At 50.2% G+C, this 20970-nt stretch overlaps 1 long non-coding RNA gene across 1 annotated transcript in view; it reads left to right on the top strand.

The window, feature by feature from the left end:
• Nucleotides 1–1639: 1639 nt before the first annotated feature.
• LOC118663464 overlaps nt 1640–20970 on the top strand; it is a 30426-nt gene continuing 11095 nt past the window's right edge. Inside the window, exons 1-2 of the long non-coding RNA XR_004970055.1 lie at nt 1640–1813; nt 17438–17618. This is a non-coding gene — a long non-coding RNA (uncharacterized LOC118663464). The remainder of the gene's footprint in view (nt 1814–17437; nt 17619–20970) is intronic.

A 20970-nucleotide genomic window follows, 5' to 3' on the forward strand; every position in this document is an offset into this window, starting at 1 on the left:
TATGTATATCTGCATGTGTATGTGTGTATACATGCAAGCACATTAGATCGAGTTCCAAATTCAAACATCTCCTGGGGCTGGCAGTGTTGTCGAAATGGGATGGGATAGATAGATGCTAACTTTGGTTCTTGGAATCTAGAGGACAATAGAGAGTGGTGAGGACTGTGGCAAATGGGAGCCCATGCCCATCTGAGGCTGGCAGATGTGGCTCAGTTCCCTCCAACTGCTTTGCTGCATGTTGGAAGGCAGATCCAGGGTTACCAGATATTTCCAGTTTTCAAGATAGGCCAGAAAGCTGGACTTTTATGTGAAAGGTGCTGATTTTTAAGACTATTGTCAGCTCATCAGGGATATTTAAAGTGCCTCCTGGATCAAAGGGAACACACACAAGGCTGGAACTTGGCCTATGGACCCCCAGTGGAGTGTAGGTTTTCTCTGGTGGGAAAGGGCCTGTTCTACGGCTGGGCCATTCCCAGAAACCCCTGCATTGACCCGGAGCTGTAGTCCTCAGTGAAGCAAGTTTGCCAAATGGAGGGACATTTGGCAATGTCTCAAGACACTTTTGGTTGTCAAAACTGGGTGGTGGTGCTGGTGAGTTGGAGGGTTTAGTACTGGCTGTCAGTGGGCAGAGGCTGGGGATGCTGCTAAAGGACAACGCCCAAGACAGCCTCCTTCCCACCGTGGCCACAAGCAACCTGGTCCCAAGTGTCAGTAGTGAGAACCTGCCTAGAGTCATGGGAAGGTGGCTTGCGACAGCCAGCTTTGTCTGCCAGAAGTCCTACCTCTTGAGCAACGGCCTTTAGGGGTTAGTTGTGTGACCAATTGGAAATCCACCCAAAAAGATGGATTTCTGGCTGAGGCCTGCCCGAGTGTGCCTTCCCCACATGCTGGCTTCTGATGGTGTTTCCTGTGCACAACCATGCGCGCGCGCAGACACACACACACACACACACACACACACACACACACACACACACACCACACACGGAAGTTGGCTAAGCCTGGATTGTAACTTGGGGCAGTCTGTCTCCCAAACCTGCTCCCTCATGCCAGGGCTCCACTGAGAAAACAAGGACTGAAAAGATTTTATGTCTTCTTGCACATGAGTGTGTGAACTCACTGCTCTCTCTGCCTGCAACAGTTTTTGCCTAGAAAACACAGTTCATTTTTCCAGGCAGAGCTTGCAAAGCGCCTTCTCCAGAGAGCTTCCCCTGGCAGCTGAGACAGGGTCCCTACACCAGTTAGATCATCGTCGCTGACATAGACCATCTCTCATAGATCATCTCCCCTCTCCTGCGACCGCTTCAGGTTCTGTCTTAGTTAGTATTCAGCGAGCATCTGTCATTACTGTGCTCTCAGCACTGACTAGGTATCTTTGAGTGATCGGATCAATGAATGGTGGGCGTTTCCTTGCTTCTCGTGTTAGCTTAATTTCTGAACTTTGAAGTGCATTGTTGAGTCTTTATGATGAGCCAGGCAGGCACTGCTCTAAGTTCTTTACGTGCATTAACTTGCTTAATGCTTGCAACAGTCCCACGAGGCAGGTATTCGTGCCGTCCTCGTTTATTCTCATTTTAACTTGTCAGACAAAGAGAAGTTAAGGCACTTGGCCAAACTCACACAGCTCGTGACAGGAACTTCCCCAGTGGCTGCTGTGCGTACACTGACTTCTGCAGGCCTAGGGATAGAGCTGAGTTCTGTGCTTGTCCTCACTCTCTGGATCCCCTGGCAAGGGCTTGGTGAGCTGTTATTACAGGCATCAAATAACCATTTCACTGAACATCTACAACGCGGAAGGCACTGACTACATGAGGTGGTTTTATGTTTCTTTGGTTTTGCATTTTTTATTTAGATATTTGCCTGTTTATATCTCACTTAGTATATTTGACTTTTTTCTTATTGATTAACAATTGCTCTTTATATAAGGCTCTAAACCATACATTTGTCCTGTTTTACATATTTTCCATAATTTTACAAATTTTGTTTTCTCAGCTTGTTTATTTTATGTGCTGTTCAGTTTTTAATTTTAATTTTAAGTAGTCAAAACTGTTCTTTAAAGTGTCAGTCTAAAATGCCACACCTTAAAACATTCTTTCCATCCCCAAGATTCTAAAATATTCATACCTATTGATTTAGTCCTTTTAGTTTCATTATTTTATTTATATATTTGCATTTTAATCTATGACCCACCAGGAATGAATTTTAGCATATGGTGTGAAACAGGACTCTCACTTTATTTTTTTTACTAGGTCTACTTGTACATTATCCGTAAAAACTCATGGAGGGCACCTTTGACTAAAATAGGCAGCCACAAGCTTTACAGTGTCCACCGGAGCAGCTCAGCTTGTAAATCACATTGTCTTTCAGTTGCCTAATATATATGTAACAAATTTGTATATAGAACAACCAATCAGTGGATGTGGTCACATGATTCTGAAATTTTGAAAGATGAGTTTCTTAAGGCATTTTCTTGAAGGGGATGCAGTTATGTCAGCCTCTGTCATTTGCCCATTCCACAGACATCACTGCACTGAACCCACCCCCCTTCTTGACTGGCAGATGACTGCTTTATTCGCATGACTGGCAGACCTCCCTGATGCATACTAATTAAAATCCTGTGATATCAGTGTTGGTGATCTGATGAGCAAAGGTGAAAGAGTTTGCTGATTCCTGATGTTGGCAGATATGAGGGAAGAGGACTGGTCCCGCTGGTTTGAGCATGGGAATGGGTGGGAAGATGCTAGTGGAGGGACACCGGGGTGTGCTGCGGGTGCTGCGTGCCAGTCACTGTGCTGTGGGTTTTGCATTCATCGTTTAGGCCTCATAACCACCTGAAGAGGTGGGAACTATTATTCATTCATTTCACAGAAGAGGACACTGAGATACAACGAGGTGAAGTAACCTGCCCAAGGTCAAGTATTTATTAAGTGTCAACCAGGCCGCCAGCTTATCTGTTCTGCAGCCTTGCAAAAGTTTGCAGCAAAAGCCTTCAGGGCATGCTTGCTCATAAACCCAGCAAGTCCCTGTCAAATTGGTGCCAAGGGAAAAATGATGGGTGGGCAAACGGATTTTGGACAAGAGTACGTATCTTCACAGGGTTGTTTTTAACTGCGAAAATTTGGAAATAAGCTAAAAATCCATCAATAGAAAATCAGTGAACTTTATTACAGTCTTTACATATCCTGGATCATTATATAGCTTTTAATGAATTATAAAATAAGCATACTCTTGATACATATAATTCCCCATATGTCATCACATGTACAGAGCAGGTTACCAATTATATATATTGTATGATGTAACTTTTGTTATTTTATTATTATTTTTAATCCTCACCCAAGGATATGCTTATTGATTTTAGAGAGAGGAGAAGGGTGGTGAGAGAGAGAGAGAAAAATTGATTGATTACCCTCTGTACACTCCTCAACCAGGGAGCTAACCTGCAACCTAGGTATGTGCCCTGACCAGGAATTGAACCCACAACCTTTCAGTGTATGGGACAACACTCCAAGTAACTGAGCCACCCCACCCAGGGCTAATATTTGTTATTTTAAAAATATAGGCATAGAAAACCATGGAGGTCTGCGGAGCCCGTGCGTCAGTCTCAGTGCCGCTGACAGTGAGCTGGATACCTCTCTCTGTGGGGCTGTGCCTCTTGTAGGATGGATGCTTAGCAGCATCCCTGGACTTTACCTACTAAAGCCAGTGATATCCTCCTCACACCTTCACCCTTTCAGGTGTCACAGCAAAGTCTCTGGTCATTGTCAGCTGTCCCGTGGGGGACAATATTGCCCTGTTGAGCTGCGGGCAGGTTGTTAGCATCACCATCAGAGCCGGGAGCTGCCGGCATAAGCAGTGGGGCTGTTTATCTAACAGCTGGGTAAGGGAGGAGCAGGGACATTAGGCCATGCTGGGCCCCCTGCCCAAGACCTCCCGTGTCCCCTGGTCTCAGCCAAAGTTTCCCCTCCTCCGAGAGGCCCCTCTTTCGGAACAATGCAACTTTAGTTGGTTGAGTGGTACCTCCCAGACTTACATCCACCCAGAACCTCAGAATGGGACCTCATTTGGAATAAGGGTCTTTGCAGGTGTAATTATAGTAAGAATCTTGATATAAGATCATCCTGGATTAGAGTGACCCTAAATCCAATGACCAGTGTCCTTGTAAGAGACAGAAAAGGAGAAAAAGCAGTGAGATGTGGGGGAAGGCCTTGTGATGATGGAGGCAGAGATCGGAGTGGTGTATCAGCAGGTCAGGGAAGCCGGTGACCCCCGCGAGGCATGGGAGGGTGTCTCCCTCAGAGCCTTTACAGAACCAGTTCTGCCAACACCTTGATTTCAAACTTCTGGGCTCCAGAACTGTGAGAAAATACACTTCCGTTGTTTTAAGCCATCAAGTTTTGTAGTAATTTGTGATGGCAGCCTCAGGAAACGAATATAGCGTTCCTGCCTCCGCATCTGGCTACGACAGCTGCGGCAGAGTGGCTTGAAAAGGTTACTTCTGCCCCAAGCGTCTGCTTTCTCAGCTGTGACCCGGGGCTTTTAGCCACATCTACACGAGGGAGGGTAGAGAGGGAGCAGCAGCCAGTATTGCAGTCACAGTGGTAATGGTATTTCATCATATTAATGCCTTCCCAAATATTTTACATACACTGAGCATCAGATCTCTTATCAGAAATGCTCAGCATCTCTGCCTCTCATTTCAGTCACACACTAGCTTGTGTTCATGGCTTACTCGCTATTGGCCCCAGTTTCCCAGTCCATAAAATGGGCATGGTGAGAGCACCTGCCTTGTGGATTGTTTTATGTAGCTCAGTCCTGTGCCTGGCACTTAGTAGATGCTCAGTAAACTCAAGCTACCATTCTTACATCTGGGATGGGAGCCTAGTGAATCGTTTCTGTGGAGACCAGCTCCTCTGGGGTTGCCTTCCCAGCCCTGGCGTTTCCCAAGGGTAGAGGAGAATTCCCGGGGACCTTGGCAGACCCCCCAGGGCAGGAGGGCTGGCAGGAGGGACAGCCCCATTTCATCTTGGCATAAGACAACTTCCTGGTTCAAAGACTAAAGGCCTTTGTAAAAAAGGAGAGAAAAAAGGGCCCTTGGACATCAAATGCTCCTCACAAACACTGTTTTGATGGGTTAAACGTAAATGAATCCGAAACACATGGATTAAATTTCTCCCGGAGGGCTTAGAAATTAAGGGGGAGGAAAAGGGAGTTGTCTCGGGCCAAATGCGTGCTGATTTTTTCCAATCTCCAGAATCTTTGGGAAATAATTGGAGACATGTCCTCACACCCCAACTAGTACAAAGCTGTACCTTTTTTTTTTTTAATTGCTGTTATGACTCACTGTTGAGTTGGTGATTATTTTTATCCAGTTAATGAAGGTAATCTATAAATTACCACTGACCCAGATTCATGATTTAATAAGATTTAAATTACACACCCATGCTCACTCAGAAGAAGCGGGCTGGAGCCTCTTTCTGAACTGAAGGCATGCATCTGTCTCTTCTCAAAGGCCCAGAAGCTCAGATGCTCTCCCACCGCCCCCTTTCCCCCATCTGAGCGCATGGCCTATGCCGTGTGATATTGGGGCCACCTGGCTGGCTTCCAGGCCCTGTGACTGCACATGCTCTGCGGGTGTTGGCTTTGGGCTCAGTAAAGACACCAAATGGGGACCCAGAAGACAACCACCTTGCTCTCACCTCTGTACCCTCGGCTGACCTCCAGCTGCTCTCTGGGCCTCAGTTTCCCCCTCTATGATATGACAGATTATTGGCCCTTAAGGGGTTTCTTAGCACTGATGTGCCAGGCCTGGATTTCCCAAAGTGTGCCCTGTGGAACCCTGGGCTCTTGAGATGCTCTGTGGAGAAGGGCTCCATCCTCACGCATGTTTGAGCATGGTCACAGACTCAGCCCATTTGTTGATTCACATGGCATGCCAGTGGGCTCAAGGTCAAAGTCAAGGTCATTGCCGCCTCTCACCCTGCCAAAGCTGAAGCTCTCCTGGTTTAAAAGCCAGGTCAGGACTGACGCTGCCTTCCCAGCTCCTCTAAGGGCTCCTATTGTCCTTAAAACAAAATCACACTCCTAAGCTTGCAAGACCCTAGGGATGGGCACCCAGAGCCCGCTCTGTCTATGGACAAGGGACCTGGCAGTCACACAGGCCCTTGCTCAGAGGACCCCAAGCCGAATTTAACGCTTGTTGTCGCTGTCCTGGGATTCTTAATAAGTTTTGTCCAGAGGGTCACATCTAAATCTTGCTCTGGACCACTGGGATCATGGAGCCAGCAGTCCTGCCCTAGGCGCAGACTCACCTTCTGTCTGTGCGTGAGGCCAGGCTACGTTTATCAACATTCTAGACATGGGTTTAAAAGAGCCCCATGAGGAAGTGAATGTGCAGAGATCACAGAGGTGCTTCTCAAGATAATGCCAATTAGGGAAAAGATCAGCCACACTCCTGCGGCCTTTAGACTTCCCTGGTGTGTGACCTTATTGGCAGAGCCTGGGTCTTTGCCCTCACAGCTGAGTTTGAAAGTGTTCCAGTTTACCCCCTCGCCTTTGAGGAGGAGACTAAGCCCCGGCGCCCAGCTGGCGGCAGCTCCTCACGGTGTCTTTTTTCCTGCGCTGGCTGCGAGGGTCCTCCGAGGAGCCTGCAGCGGGCAGAGGAGGCTGGGGGTATGTTAACGAGCAGCTTTTTTTATTTCTCATGAAGAAAGGCACTTGTGGTGGTCAGGTTAGGGAATGCAGGTCATTGGAAGGCGAAAATCAGCACCATCCATCACCCACCTCCAACCCGAGGAGAGACATTTGGGGCCTCTCCTTGAGCTCAGGTCGCCGACCTGAGTGGGGGGTGGGTCTGCAGCTCAGGGTTTCCGCTCCACGGCTATGGCTTTGGCAGCTGCGCCCGGTTTGGGAGGCAGGAGGACAGGCGAGGGGTGAAGAGAATAGAGGTTCTGTTTTTGTTGTTTGAGAACTTGGATGAAGTTGGAGTTGCATCAGGTTAATGAGCAATGCTAGAGTGAGTCCCCGAAACACACTTGACCGGCTCCCAAAACAGGTTAGCTGTCATTTTTGATGTTTTTCAAGAGCATGAACTTTTGTTTTCCAGGAAATTGGCATGCTGGCAGTCAGACTGTGAATATTTTGATATTTTTTTTACAACATTTTACAATATTTGTTTTTATTTGGTCTAGAACATGATTTTCCAACCTCAGCACCACTGACATGTGGACCAGATAGTTCTTTGCTATGGGGCATCCTGAGTACTGCAATAGCTTTAGCAGCATCCCTGGCCTCTGCCCATCAAATGCCAGCAGACACCTCTCCCTTCGCCATGAAAAACAAAACTCGTCTGCAGACAAATGTCGCTGGGGGACAAAATCACCATCTGTGAGACAGAAGTCACCGTTCTAGAAAGTTCCAGGGGGAAGCATCCTCACATCTCCTCAAGCATAAACAGAGCCCAAGCGACAGTTTATGGTGCTGAGTTCTCTGTGATGGTGCTTTTAAGGGATCCTGCTTAAGAAAATAGCTAATTAAGCGAGAGGCCAGCAGTAATAATATAGCTAATGTGGTATTCCGTGTGGGTGGTGTGTGTGTGTGTGTACTTACGTTTTCATATGCATTACATCTAATTACAATGAGCATTGTCTTACATTTACTATTATGTTACTAATTTCATTTCACCAGAAAAGAGGGCGTTGGGGAAATTTAAGTTTTTTATTTCTTGTATTTTAAATGACAGCTTCCTGATGGAAGTATATACTATTACACATCAGATAGGAAGAGAGCTTCCCCAGTGCACTTGGAAAGCGAGTGCTGTTGACTAGAAAACAGCCATCTGAGAAGACTAGCCTTCGAACTTCACCGATGGGCACCTCCTACGGGAAATGACTGCCTTTGAGACAGTTCAAAACCAGGCCTTTTATTCACCCCGTGGCCAGCTGGCTTTTCGGAAGGCACACCATGTGCAGGGGTTTCTAGGAGGACGACTTCTACTTCCTACAAGTGGGCAGGTGACCGGTGGAGAATGAGGAAGCTTTTGCTCTGCGACTTGTCTGGGAGAATCCGTACAGGAAGGACATGTAGTACAATTGGGCGAGTGAGATTTGTTTTGCAGAAACTCCTTTGGCCAAGTTCAATGAATCATATTGTGAAAAGTCTTGTTTAATACAGTATGTATGTGTGCTTGTATGCACTTACATGTGCAAAACACAGGCATGAGCTATTTTATCTATTACTTTTCACTTTACTCAAAAAACAAAGTTGATGTGAGAATTTTAAAGATTTCTTTTTACTAAGTCACCATCGAAATTAATCCACTGTATTGAAAAAAAGGCAGAAAATAATGTATGCTATTGCCTCCATTTTCCAACCAAATAAGTCATTTCATTAAAAATATTGTATGTATCTTTAGAAAATTTGGTGACTGCAAAAAAAGTAAAAAAGAAAATTAGTATCATACCTAAATCTATTGTCTCAAGATCAAAGGTTGGTATATTTCCTTCCAGTCTTTCGTTTGTGTCATTTGTGTGTGTGTGTGTGTGTACACACATTTTATTTTTTTTATTATTATTTTTTTATATTTTATTGATTTTTTACAGAGAGCAAGGAAGAGGGATAGAGAGTTAGAAACATCGATGAGAGAGAAACATCAATCAGCTGCCTCCTGCACACCCCCTACTGAGGATGTGCCCGCAACCAAGGTACACGCCCTTGACCGGAATCGAACCTGGGACCCTTCAGTCCGCAGGCCGACGCTCTATCCATTGAGCCAAACTGGTTAGGGCTGTGTACACACATTTTTAAACAAATGCTTTTTGAGAGTTCCCAGTTCCGTTTCACTCTCTGATGTACCCTGAGCATCTTCCCCAGGAAATACAATCCCCAGGAACCCCCTGCCAGTGACTGAGGCACAGACAAGGCTGTGTGAACGGCTGGGCAGGTGGTGCAGGGGCAAACCTAGGGGTACAGTGTGAACAGCCTACCTGAGCAAGACGCTGCTGGTTCTAGAAACTACTTACATTTTCACAAAACAGCCTGAGCCAGGTCCTGAGGGGCTGCCTCCCTTTGGGGCGCAAGGACTGACAGCTCAGAGGCCCGGAGGAACTGTGGGGCTACAGAAGGGTTTCATATGGGACTGGAGGCGGCTGCACAATTGTCTGCATGCTCTAGGGGTCAGTGAACTGTAGACTTCCAACGGATAAACGTTATGGCATCTTAATTATACCTATTTTTAGAGTGGGAGAGTTAAAGTCCACCCTCTAAAACCATCAGGCACCAGGAGTGGGCCCCATCATCGTTCGCAGACCAGGTCTCAGCGGGTCGGTCAGTTCCTAGAGGCCACTTCCCTGCCTGGGACTCTGCCCGCTCCAAGCTGTGATGCGCTTCTCATAGGTCACGGTGGGTGCTTCGCTGTCTGCAGGCCTGCAGCCCTGGCATTTGGGGCGGCCCCTCCCCACTTCCTGTATTCAGAGTCTGTTGTCTGCTTATTAGCCCGTTCTTGCTCTGTTTCCCAGCCTGGGTGGCAAACACCCGAGCCGAAAACATGGATTGAGCAACAGAAGGGCCAGGGTAGCCAGGCCCGCCCTGGCGGCCCTTGATCTGCAAGGCTGTGCGGAGAGCGCTCGGCACCGGGAGGCAGCCCCTCGGGTGGTGCCTTCCCGGCACGTCTTAGACGAGTGTGATTTATTGCCTGTGCTTGAAGGGATCCTCAGACAATGTGGAGCTTCTGGCGGCCCGTCTGAGAACGAGCTCACACAGTCACCCAGCCCAGCTCGCTCACCCTCGGGAGGGCGGAGGGAGCTTCAGAGTCCGCCAGCCAGCACTGCGGGCTGGGAACCAGTGTGGAAAAACTGACTGTGAATGTTATTTTCGACTGTGGCCGTGGTTTTGAGGACGATTTCATCATGAAGAGCCCCTTTTGTATTTTTATTTTCATTGTGTTGTCATTCCCGGGGGACTCATGTGAGGTCAGGCTATGAGAACCTGGGGCTTGCAGGCCGATTTCCGTTGGTCGGTAGGGGTCAGGGCTGCATCCAGTGGAAGGATGGCTCCTGGGACAGGAGGGGTGGGAGGAGGGCCAGCATAGCCAGACCAGAGCAGGGCGTGGCAGCTGGGCCTCCCTCTGCTCAGCCTCCCCCTCCCCGTCTTCACAGGCCGCGACCATCACCAATCGGTCCACCGCCCATTCTCACACATTATGATCCGATGGCTAAACAAGCCTTAGCACAGCCAGCAATGGAGTTTATTCAGCAATAAAAAGAAATGAGCTATCAAGCCATGAAAAGGCATGGAGGAGGAACCTTGCATGTCCTTCAACTCCAATGTAAGGCAGGAAATGTAGATGAGGGAGGATGTTTTGTCTCTCTAATTACTGATGTATCCCTTGTGCCTCAAACTGGGCCTGGCACTCAGTAGATGTTCAATAAATGACTGACTGACTGAATGACTGAATGAATTGGATTTACTGACAACCACTGTATTCACTGGGGTTCAGTGTAGGAAATAAAGCCATTTGAGGTCTTTTAAGCTGAAAGCATTCTAATATACAGAACTAGGAATTATGAAATTTGCAGAAGGGACAACAGATGAAGCACCCACGATTCTTAATTTCCATCATGCCAGTCCCCCTTCACCCTCCTGTGAATCCCAGATTCAGTCTCCCACAGCCTCACCGTCTGCAGCCCTCCCCACTTTCTGTGTAATGCCCCCTTTACACTGGCATGCCGGTTAAGCATCAGTATGTCCAGACCAACTGGCCAGGGTTAGAGTCCCAAGTCTAATGCTTACTGGCTGTATGACTAACCTCAGTTGTTTTGTGTGTTTTTTTTAACCTGTGAAATAGGGTAATTATGGGACTGATTCTCAGGCTTTGGGGAGGATTAAATGAGATAATGCATGTAACGTGCCTGAGCTGATGCCAGGCCAAGGAAAACCCAACTTCATGCCATAAACAACCACAACCCCTCTGCGCCTGCCAGGGTCATGGTGGAGAATAGGAGAGGCTAGGACCCTGCCCCCACAAGGTCCTGTTCTCGTGGTTCTTGTGAATAAGTTAGCCCAGAGGCGAGAGGGCTGGCGCAGGGGAGCAGGGACAGCCCCTTCAGCAAGGGCGGTCCGGGAAGAGAGTGCCGTGTGAGCCAAACCTGAGTGATGAGGAGGAGGGAGCCAGGGGGAGACCTGGGAGACTGTTCCAGGTGGAGGAGCATCAAATGCAAAGTGGGGTGAGACAGCAAGGAAACCGATGCATCGAAAACTACCAGTAAGCCTCTCTCTTAATAAATCAGTTGTTATTTAGTATCAAAACAGAGCAAAAGTGTCTATTTTCTTACATTTTACCCCTTACATTCTCCACTCCTTCCACTCCACTAAGATTTATGGGAAATCTTATTTGTATATGATTCATAAGAAGTCTCATAATTTAATAGATGAGGTTCTGTACTAGTTACCTGTTATCCCCAAACCTAGTGGCTTCCAGCAACAATAAGTATTTATTATCTCACGGAGTTTTTCTAAGTCAAGAATTTGGTGGCAGCGCAGCTGGGTGGCTCTGGCTCTGGCTCTCTCAGGTGGTTGCCGTCATCTGAAGGTTTGACTGGGGCTGCAGGATCCATTTCTTGGGCGGGGCATGCACGCGGCTGCAAGTTGGAGCTGGCTGTTGGCAGGAGCCTCAGTTCCCGTGTGGGCCTCTCCACAGAATGCTTGCGTGTCCTCACAATATGGTGCTGGTTTCTCCCAGGGCAAGTGACCCCAGACAACAAGTTGGAAGCCCCGGTGCCTTTTGTGACCTCATCTCGGAAGTCACAAACTCCCACAGTACTCAGTGTGAGGGGGACTGCACCAGGGGAAAACGCCAGGAGGCAGGGGTCATTGGGGTCACATTGGCCATCAGATGCACTGAGGTCATTTGCTCCCTGTTTGGGCCAGAATCGGTCCATAACTCTGGTCAGTGACAAAATCCTGAGTGGTGGCCCTAGTCAGGAAATTCACTGCTTGTCTTTCGGTTTTGATCATTTTGAGCTTGTTTTTTTTTTTTTTTTTTTCTTACCTGAAACATGTTTTCCTTGCCTGGTGAGGTCTTTGCTGTTCAGATTTTATCCTCTGTCTGAGACTACCTGAGAGACCAGCCCAAGCTGCCTCAGTCCTCCAGACGGCGAGATAGCAATGTACCATTAAAGTGATGGAAATTAATTTGGCAAAAGACTACAATGTACTCTACTGCCAGACGCAGAATCTGCCCTGGGAAACAGATGGGAATATTATGTAAATAACAACAAACGCCAAGAAGAATCAGGGAAAGCAACCTGTCACTATTTAAATTATTTTCTAAAATATTTTTTATTGAGGCGATACAAAATGCCAAAACAAGTTATGGTAATGTGAGGCATCCCGTCAACCTCGTCTGCGTGTGCAGACACAGAAGCAAGGTGTGGCCTTTGGAAATCAAGTTTGGGAATCAGTCAACAGTTTCCCAATCAATGGGCATGGAAGGCGATTCCCGGAACCTGGAGAACGTGGAGTCCCCGGGACCCGGCACCTCGTATCGCAAGGTTCTGTGCACAAATTGGCCAAGTTTCAGATGATGTCCAGGTCTTCGGGGTTTCAGCACCTTCGCAGCGGCCCGCCAGGGGAGGGCTTGGGGTTTGTGACTGAAGATAAACTCACTGTTAAGAACAGCAGCATCGTAATGAGCAAGGCTGGGGCCAGCTTTGCAGTGTGCAAGAAAATGGTCCTAAACGCATTGTATGTGTAACGTGCGATCATAGACAGAAATGATTTGATTTTATGAGCCTGTCCACCGAACACTACATTGTGCAGTAAGAGTTTATAATATGAGCTAAACTTAAAATAAGTACGATATTTAATTTTTATTTTGAAGCAACCCTCCATTTACCTTTAAAGGAGAAGGTCAGGGTGGTCAGCTTTGAAAAAGGGACCTTGACTTAGGCCAGAGGAGGTGGGACAGGGAGGCCTCCTGAGGAGCTGACAGTTACGGAAAACACAGGGGTCAGTTGGTGTTGGTGGGGAAGGAGACGAGGGACTCCCTCTGCCAGAGGGAGGAGGAAATGGAGGAGGACCCCGTGCCCCAGCTCTGCCAGGCTTCCCCAGACAACCGTCAGCCTCACGGCCACAGGCTCCCCAACAAGTCGGAATGAGCTCATTGACAGTGATGACGTGTGACCAGCCAGACCTGACACAGAATCCTCGAATTATGCACACAACCCTCACAGCAGCAGCAGCAGCCACAATAATAAAGAGCTGACCTCAGAGCCCGGCTCTGCCAAGCACCTGATCTCAGTCTTGGCCTGGACTAACGCATTGCAGCCTTATACCATCCGAGGCAGCAGGTGGTATCGCTTTCCCATTGTACAGATGAGGAAACTGGGGCCCAGAAAGGCTAAGTAACCTGCCCAGAGTCACACAGCAGTCAGTGGCAGAGCCTGTAATGGTCACACTGCCCGTTCGGTTCTTCTTTCACTGGCCTCCAGACACGGACCTGTCTTGGCTGCTCAGATAGAACTCCTAAAAGAGGCGCCTGCCGCAGCGGGGAGGGAGTGTTACTCTGGCGGGTGACTTGCCAACAGCTGTTTCTGCATCTGTAGATCTCTGTGAGTGTCCAGTGAATAGCTTTTCTTAGACCCAGCCATAGTGCCCTTCAGATGTCCTTGATACAGGCATGACCATGACATATGTGCAAGGTTATTTGCGGCAGCATGACTTAACAGCAAGGGTATACGAGCAACCCAGATGCCCATCAGCACGCCTAATTAGGTCACGTGAGTGCTGGACATCTGCAGAGGGCAATGCTGCGCCGTTTTAGAGAAGAGCGGGGCGTTCTCTGTGTCTGATTCAGAATGACCGCTGCTGTGCACACAAGCCAGATGCAGAAAAGTGTGCGCAACACAGCTGTCTGCTGGGGAAAATAGAATATCGGTGCCCGCGTCTGCAAGAAATGCCAGTGCCCTCGAGATGGTTACCCGAGAACTCAGGAACAGAACAGAGAACTCAGGGGCTCCGGGTACGGGAGATGGCCCATTTCCCCACATAACTGTTCATGTTGCATTGGAGACTTTATCCTGTGTACATGTATATTAACAGATTAAGTGTGTGTGTGTGTGTGTGTGTGTGTGTGTGTAAGAAAAGATAAGACATAGAAACGGCTTGGGCTCCAACAGATGCTTCTTTAAACACGCGGGGGAGACGTTCCTTCAGCGAGCTCGCCATGAACGCAGGTGTGGGGGGCACAGTGCCCGTTTCCAGAGGGGCATCTGCCTCCATTTCAGCCAACCATCTGCTTCCCTGGAGCTCCTTCCCAGGGCAGTCCGGCCCACATTGCGATGCCACGTGTCCTCAGAGGCTGCCAGCCCGGCCAGAGCCACTTGACTGAGCCATTCTGCCACCCTCAGGCGCCTCTGAGGAGGGGCAGCGTTCACTGTGATGACAGTTCCTGTCACACTAATGTCCACAGTCATTTAACAAGCATCCCACCGGCAGCTGTCCTCACCGCCGACCTCGGTCTGTGCAGAGGGCAAGCACAGGGCTCGGTCGCTCTGCATGACACCCCGATTTGGGACAGTCCGTAACATCCCCTGTGGCCTTTGCAGCTGACCCCCCCTCTTGTCCGCACTGTGGCTCTCCTGGGAGGCCTTTGGACAGAAGTGTGAAAGCATCACTTCTAGGAAAGACGAGGTTCCACCAGGTGTCACCCGACGGGCCCTGGTTCTCCTGTGCACACAGCTGCTGCCACCCAGTAACTGGCCTCCCTGCCCAGACACGCAGTCACAGGCCCCTCAGCCCCTCGCAGCCTCATCTTATCGGACCCTGCTCCCCTGTTTCCTTAGCTTTCTGGACTCAGCGGTGATTACAAAGACGGGCATGTGCTGAGGGCTCCCCAGACATTCTACCTGCACCGGTGGAATAACCCTAAGAGGTAGGCTGCAGTAAACCAGCGTTTGCCCCGTGGAAACCAGAGTACAAAGAAAGCAGAGAACCTGGCCAACTCACACGGCTGAGGGTCGAGGGAGTGGAGACGGGGTTTAAACCTAGGCCTCAGGCACCCCAACTCCTGGCTCTTCACTAAGGGAGCCCAAGAAGTCATCACTACTGGGTCCAAGGAGGCTCTCCTCTCAGCCCGAATGTGTCCTCCAAACTCAGTAGAAGGTCATAGGCAGCCTCCACCATCGGTGAGACCATAGGCTCCATGAGGACAAGACCCAGGCCCTGGCACCCACCCACCATGGTGTATCGTACAAAGTAGAAGCTCAATTAATATTCATGGAAGGAAGGGAAGGAGGGAGGTGGGGAAGGAGGGAAGGTGACAGAGGAAGGAAGGTCACGTGGCAGAGCTTAGCCATCTCCCAGCGTTCATTTCCTTTCTCAGTGGTGTGCATGGCTGTGGCGCACCACCCAGCCTGCTCTGCAACTAGCTGTCGTCAGGTGACTAACTCTCTCCAAAGAAGCAGGAGCAGAAATGAGTGTCACTTTGGAACCAAGGCTTCTAAGATGGGGTGTGGCCCCTCCTCACCTCTCCTGCTGTCTGCACGCGGGGGGCGGCATCTTCCTAGCAAATTGCATAGCCACAGGGCGGGGCCTGGGATCCCATGTGGCTGCATCACGGAGAGTCACCTGCCATCAGGAATATTGCGTTGGCTGTTTCATGGGCAGGGAAAGCAGGGTGGGGAACGCTTCTTCCAGGCGTCCTTGGGCACAGCAGCACCCTCACCGGATCCTTTTCTCAGGAAGGGTGCCTATGGAGCCAGAACACAGCCCTCGATGGCTGTACCGTCTGCAGGGAGTCCTGGACAGGGACCTCAGAGCATCTGTTCCAGGGGCCATCTGGGGTCGGCGGTGGGAAGGGGATGAAGAGCATGTGGAATGGTCAGCTACTTGCTGGGCACTCGGAGCACACCATCTGGTTTGACCTCATCACAGCCCCAAGAAGAATGTTCTTTCATTGCTGTTGTTCCATTTTACAGATGGAAACATTGAGGCTTAGAAAGGTGAAGGGATTTTCCCAAGTGCCCAGAGGTTGGAAGGGGCAGAGTTTGAACTCGGGCTGATCTGACATATAAACACTGCATGGCCTCGCTTGCCTTAGGGAGCCCCGGATGGAACAGGCACATCTCAGCCTCTCCACATCTCCACAGAGGAGTTTGCCTGGCCTGTCTCCAGGAGCAGAGCAGCTGGCCTGGCGGGGGTGGGGTTGCAGATAGGGCAAGGCCAGGGGTCCTGCAGCTCAGGAGCCTCGGCTGCGCCAGGCCGCCCTGCAGGGTGTGCAGGCACCACTCTGACTCAGAGGCTGCTGGCCTCCGGGGCTGCTGATTCTGCAGAATAAGCGTTCATGGGCTGCCGCCTGCGTGCGGGGTGCCTGGCTTTCCTGGGAGCGGCAGAGCAAGAGGGTGTTTAAGTCCAAGTGAGAAATGCACGAGCACCCTGGTCCCCTCCCCACCCCCCGCAACTGCAAGGTAAAGGGCCGAGAGAAGACTCACAGGCACTGAGCTCTCCTGGTAAGCCACAGACTTCCAGGCTCACCTGCCTGCCCCCCCTCTGCCCCCATCCTAGCAGCACCCTCAAAGCCTGTGCGTTACAACAGGCGCTCCCTCATACAGGCTTTGTAAGAACTGAGCTAATGCATGGAAAGTACTTAGTGCAAACCCAGAACTCAGTTTATTTTTATAATCAGGGGACTGGGCTTTCTCTCCCAGCTCCAACCCCTGGGCCGGGAGGGAGAGCGTGCTGCTCAGACTATGGCCCAAGGACCCAGTCCTAACCTCGGCTGTGTTTGGAGTAGTTTTACGGCCACAGCCACACCCCATGTTTACTGCTTGCCTGTGACTGTCACCTGCTACCACAGCAGAATCAGGTAGTTGTGACAAGACCACGTGGCTCTCAAAGCCGACAAAGTTTACTCCCTGGCCAGTGACAAAAGAGGCTGCGGAATGTGGGCAGAGCCCTCTCCGCTCCTCTGAGGCGGGAGCTCTGGAAAGACTCCTTAGGGCACAGGCCCAGCCAGGGGGCAGCGCAAAGCAGCCTGAGAGCAGGTGGTTGGCCCTGCCCACCTCGACCTGGAGGTGTCCCCTCCCCAAGGGAGATGGCGTGACCCTGCAGGCCGGGCCTCGGGCCCCCTCCTCGAAGGTGTGAAGGCCTAGCACACGAAGCCCCTTCTGTGTGGGTGCGGAGAGCTGCCAGACGTACAAATAAAAATACAAGGCACCGCTTAAATTTGAGTTCCAGGTAAACAACAAAGAAGTTTCTAATCTAAGTATGCTCCCAAATATTACATGGGACATACTTACATTAAAAATTATTTCAAAATTATTCTAAAATTCTGAAGTTACTATACTTATATACTAAGTTCCAAATTTACTATGCCAAAATCTTTAGTGTATGTCCCAAAATGTTGTTTAATAAATGTATTCATTGTTCCTCTGGATTTCAGATTTATCTGCTTCTTGTGTTTCGTTTGGAAGCGCTATAGGGGAGTGAACTTGGAGGCAGAGAGAGGAAGCGGGGACCTGCAGGGACCTGGTGACTCTGGAGAATGAGGGAGTCGCACCCCGGAGAGCCTTCCGGTGCCTTCGTTGCGTGGTCTTAAAGCCGGGAACCCTCCCGGTGCAAAGGTGAGCTTCTGTTTCCCAGGGGGCATCCCCAAATCTAATTCTGGGTCTGCAGTTCCAGCAGCTGGAAATGATGTGTGGGTTAAAAGCGAGTGGGAGTTTGTCATTGTGTGGTCGTTTAGTCTGGCTTTGATGCTTTGCGAGGCGGATCGCGCCTTCCAGGCCCAGCTGCTTCGCCGCTGTGTTCCTGTCTCTCTGGCTCGCTCGCTCTCTCCGCCCATCCTTCTCTCTCTGTTATAGGCTTGCTCAGGGAATGCGCAGCAGCGGAAGTGCCTCTTGACAGGTGACCAGAGGCAACCAACATCCTGGTGGGTTTGGGGCCGTAACACAGGGGCCAGAAGGGAGGAGGCTTAGAAACGACACAGAAACAAAATCGAGATGGTGGCAGGGTTGCAGGGAAGGGGACTGCACCAGGGATTTCTGCTCTCCTTGGATTTTAGACATAATTATTAGGCCTGTTCCTCTCTAAATCAGGCAGTGCGCCGAGTGGAACTGCACCAGCTCCCGAATTGGCCCAAGCAGGCCAGCTCTGCCGCCTGCAGCTTGGGGAGCCTGGGCTTTGTCGGCTGCCCCTGGGCACAGTGCTCACAGCGGACTTGCAGGGTGAGGGCTGGAGGGAGTGCCCGGCCCGTCCTTTCTGTGCAGAACCTGAGGCTGAGAGAGGCCCAGTGACTTGCTCAAGGTTACTTGGCTGATGAGAGGCAGGTCTGGGAGTGAGTGGGACCCTGCTAGCGCAGACCCCTATCCCCATGCCCTTGTCAACTATTCTGTCCCATAAAACTCTTGCCTCTTTTAACCTTTTACATTCTCCGCCTGCTGGGCAATCCTCCCGCTCCTCTGGCCGCCGCTCAGGATGCTGGCTCCCCAGGGTACCTGGGATCAGACTTTGGGAGGGCTCCTTGCGGAGGAGGGATGCGCAGGGAGGGATGCGCAGGCAGTGCGGGTGAGCCAGGGCCTCGCGCACAGGAGGCACTCAGGGCTCCTAGCTGGGCTCCATATTACTGTGAAGCGCTTAGCCACAGTGCAATGCAGTCCTCACCTTTATTTAAGCATTTAGCGCCAGGAATGGAAAATACCTGACAGGTGCTCCGTAAACAGTAGCTTAAAAAATGCCTCTGCCAGGGCTCCTCTCAGCGGTCAGACCCAGAGGGCTGCTCTGAGGATAACGGGATGAGTATGTGCCATGTCCTTAGCATGGCATCTGGTATTCATTCAGCAGGCATTTAGCGAGCACCTACTGTGCACCAGGCCCTGAATGCAGAGCTGCGGCAGAGAGCAGAGCTGACGAAGCCCCTCATGTCACATGGGTTAGAAGGGAAGGTGCATTAGTGAGAAGTGTGGTGTGCTCAGTGGCTCCCAGGCCATGGCCGCCCCATGCCCCACGGCGGAGGACCGTCCTCAAGCATCTGACCTCTCCAAGCCTTGGTTTTCTCTCCTGTAACCCGGGCGAGTTAAGAGACCCTGCTTCACGGGGTCACCGTGAATGTTCGATGAGTTATAGGTGTGCATTTCTTGGCTGGCAGCAGGGAAGGGAGAGCTGTGAGTATTAGGACAAAGAAAGCAGGGAAACACAATTGGGCAACTTTAGGTAGAGGACGGGCTAAGCTTCTCAGGGGAGGTGATAAGAGAGAAGGAGGGCACCGTGTGGGTATTTGGGTTGAGATGGCTCTGGCGGGAGGGGGAAGAGCTCAGGCAAAAGCCCGGAGTGAGATCACGGTTTTCAGGTTCCAGTTCAAGGCTGGGATGGCTAGGGCTTGGGTAGCAAGAGGAGAGCTACTGCTGAGACAGGGAAGGGCAGACAGTGAGGAGGGGCTCTGCTAGCTTTGCCTTTCGCCCCATGAGGGGTGGGAAGCCACTGGTTTTGAGTAGGATGTGTCAGGGTCTGCTTTACTTGGAGACTCATTGGGGTTGGAGAAGGCATGTGGGGGTCACCGCAGAAGCAGGCAGCCCAGCTGGGAGGCCACAGGGTCCAGATGAGAAGTGACGGTGGCGTGGAGAGGGGCATGGATGGTGGCAGTGATGAGAGGTGGTCAGATCCTGCATCCACTCTGAAGATGCAGCCAAGGGGGCTGCTGACAGGTGGGATACAGCATGAGAAAGAGAGAAGTCAATGGCGACTCAAAGACCTGGGTCTAAGTAGGTGAACAAGAAGCCGTTCACCTCCACGGGGCAGGGCACAGGGTACCTCGATGGTGATCATCAGGGAGTGATTGATCTATTTTAAGGCCCTCGCATGCCCTTTCAAGCCCCAGCTCACTGGGTAGGTCAAGTCAGCCTTCAGGAAGGCAGAGGATTTTAGTCTGAATGAAAACATCAGGCGAGGGCAAGCAGGAAGCAATACTGTCCAGGAGGAAGTCACTTCATGCCCATACCTATAGAACACTCTACTTTCCAGGAAAACATGAAAAGCTGTCAATTGTCCAAGACTGTGTCCTTGTGACTTCTGACTTCGAAATACCAGCTTTAATAGTTCATCAAGTTGTGCACATCCCAGATAGGTTGAGAACTTGCTCTTTCTCCAACCCCATTCATATTTAATAGAGTCCAAGGACAAACCTAACAGGGTGTTTGGAACTTTCCATACAAATGTCACCCTCTCTGGATGGTGCTAATCAGGAGCTGAACTGTGTTTACAATGTACATGGCTGCGTATACAGGTGTGTGTAAACCCACCGGAAAGTTCACTGTCCTCTCCACACCCAGGTTGGTTGAGCTAAAGTTTCCTGAACATTTCCTAAACCACGGAACAGTAAAAGGCAATTGACTACCAAAACAAAACTAAACAAAAAACTTCTCAAAAAGTAGAGGAGTCTTTGTAAATGTAAATTGAGGCTATGAGGGAGGGTGGGCAGTGGAAAAGGGTCCTCACCCCAAGGGACTGCACCCAGTTAAATAGGGCAGGACTTCTGTGAGGTCTCCTCACACTGTGGGCGTGTCTCCTAACAGGGAGAGCCCGTGATAAACACGAGGGATTGGCACTCGACCCACGCCAGTGTTCGTCGTTATCATTGTCCTGATGGCTGTCCCCTGCCAGCCACTGGTCCACACTCCTCACCCTGTCTGCTCCGAGACCCACCACAACCTGCAGGGGACCCATTTTGCCATCACTGGCCTGGGTGCCTGTCAGGGCAAGCATTTTTCTTCTAGGCCGCACGAGTTCCCCTCAAAATCCTTTCGGACTCCCTGGGTCCATTTGGTAGCACGGAGTACCCTCTTCCATCTCTGTACAACATCTCATTCAAGTTCAAAACTCAGTCATTTATAATCATTTGGCAAGTTTCATTTAAAAAGAAAAGCCATTTAATGAAATATTTCCGTTTAAATACCAGCACATTAGATTTGCAAAAATGTACCC

Source organism: Myotis myotis, unplaced genomic scaffold (assembly GCF_014108235.1).
Source record: "Myotis myotis isolate mMyoMyo1 unplaced genomic scaffold, mMyoMyo1.p scaffold_m19_p_9, whole genome shotgun sequence".
Classification (NCBI taxonomy): Eukaryota; Metazoa; Chordata; class Mammalia; order Chiroptera; family Vespertilionidae; genus Myotis; species Myotis myotis.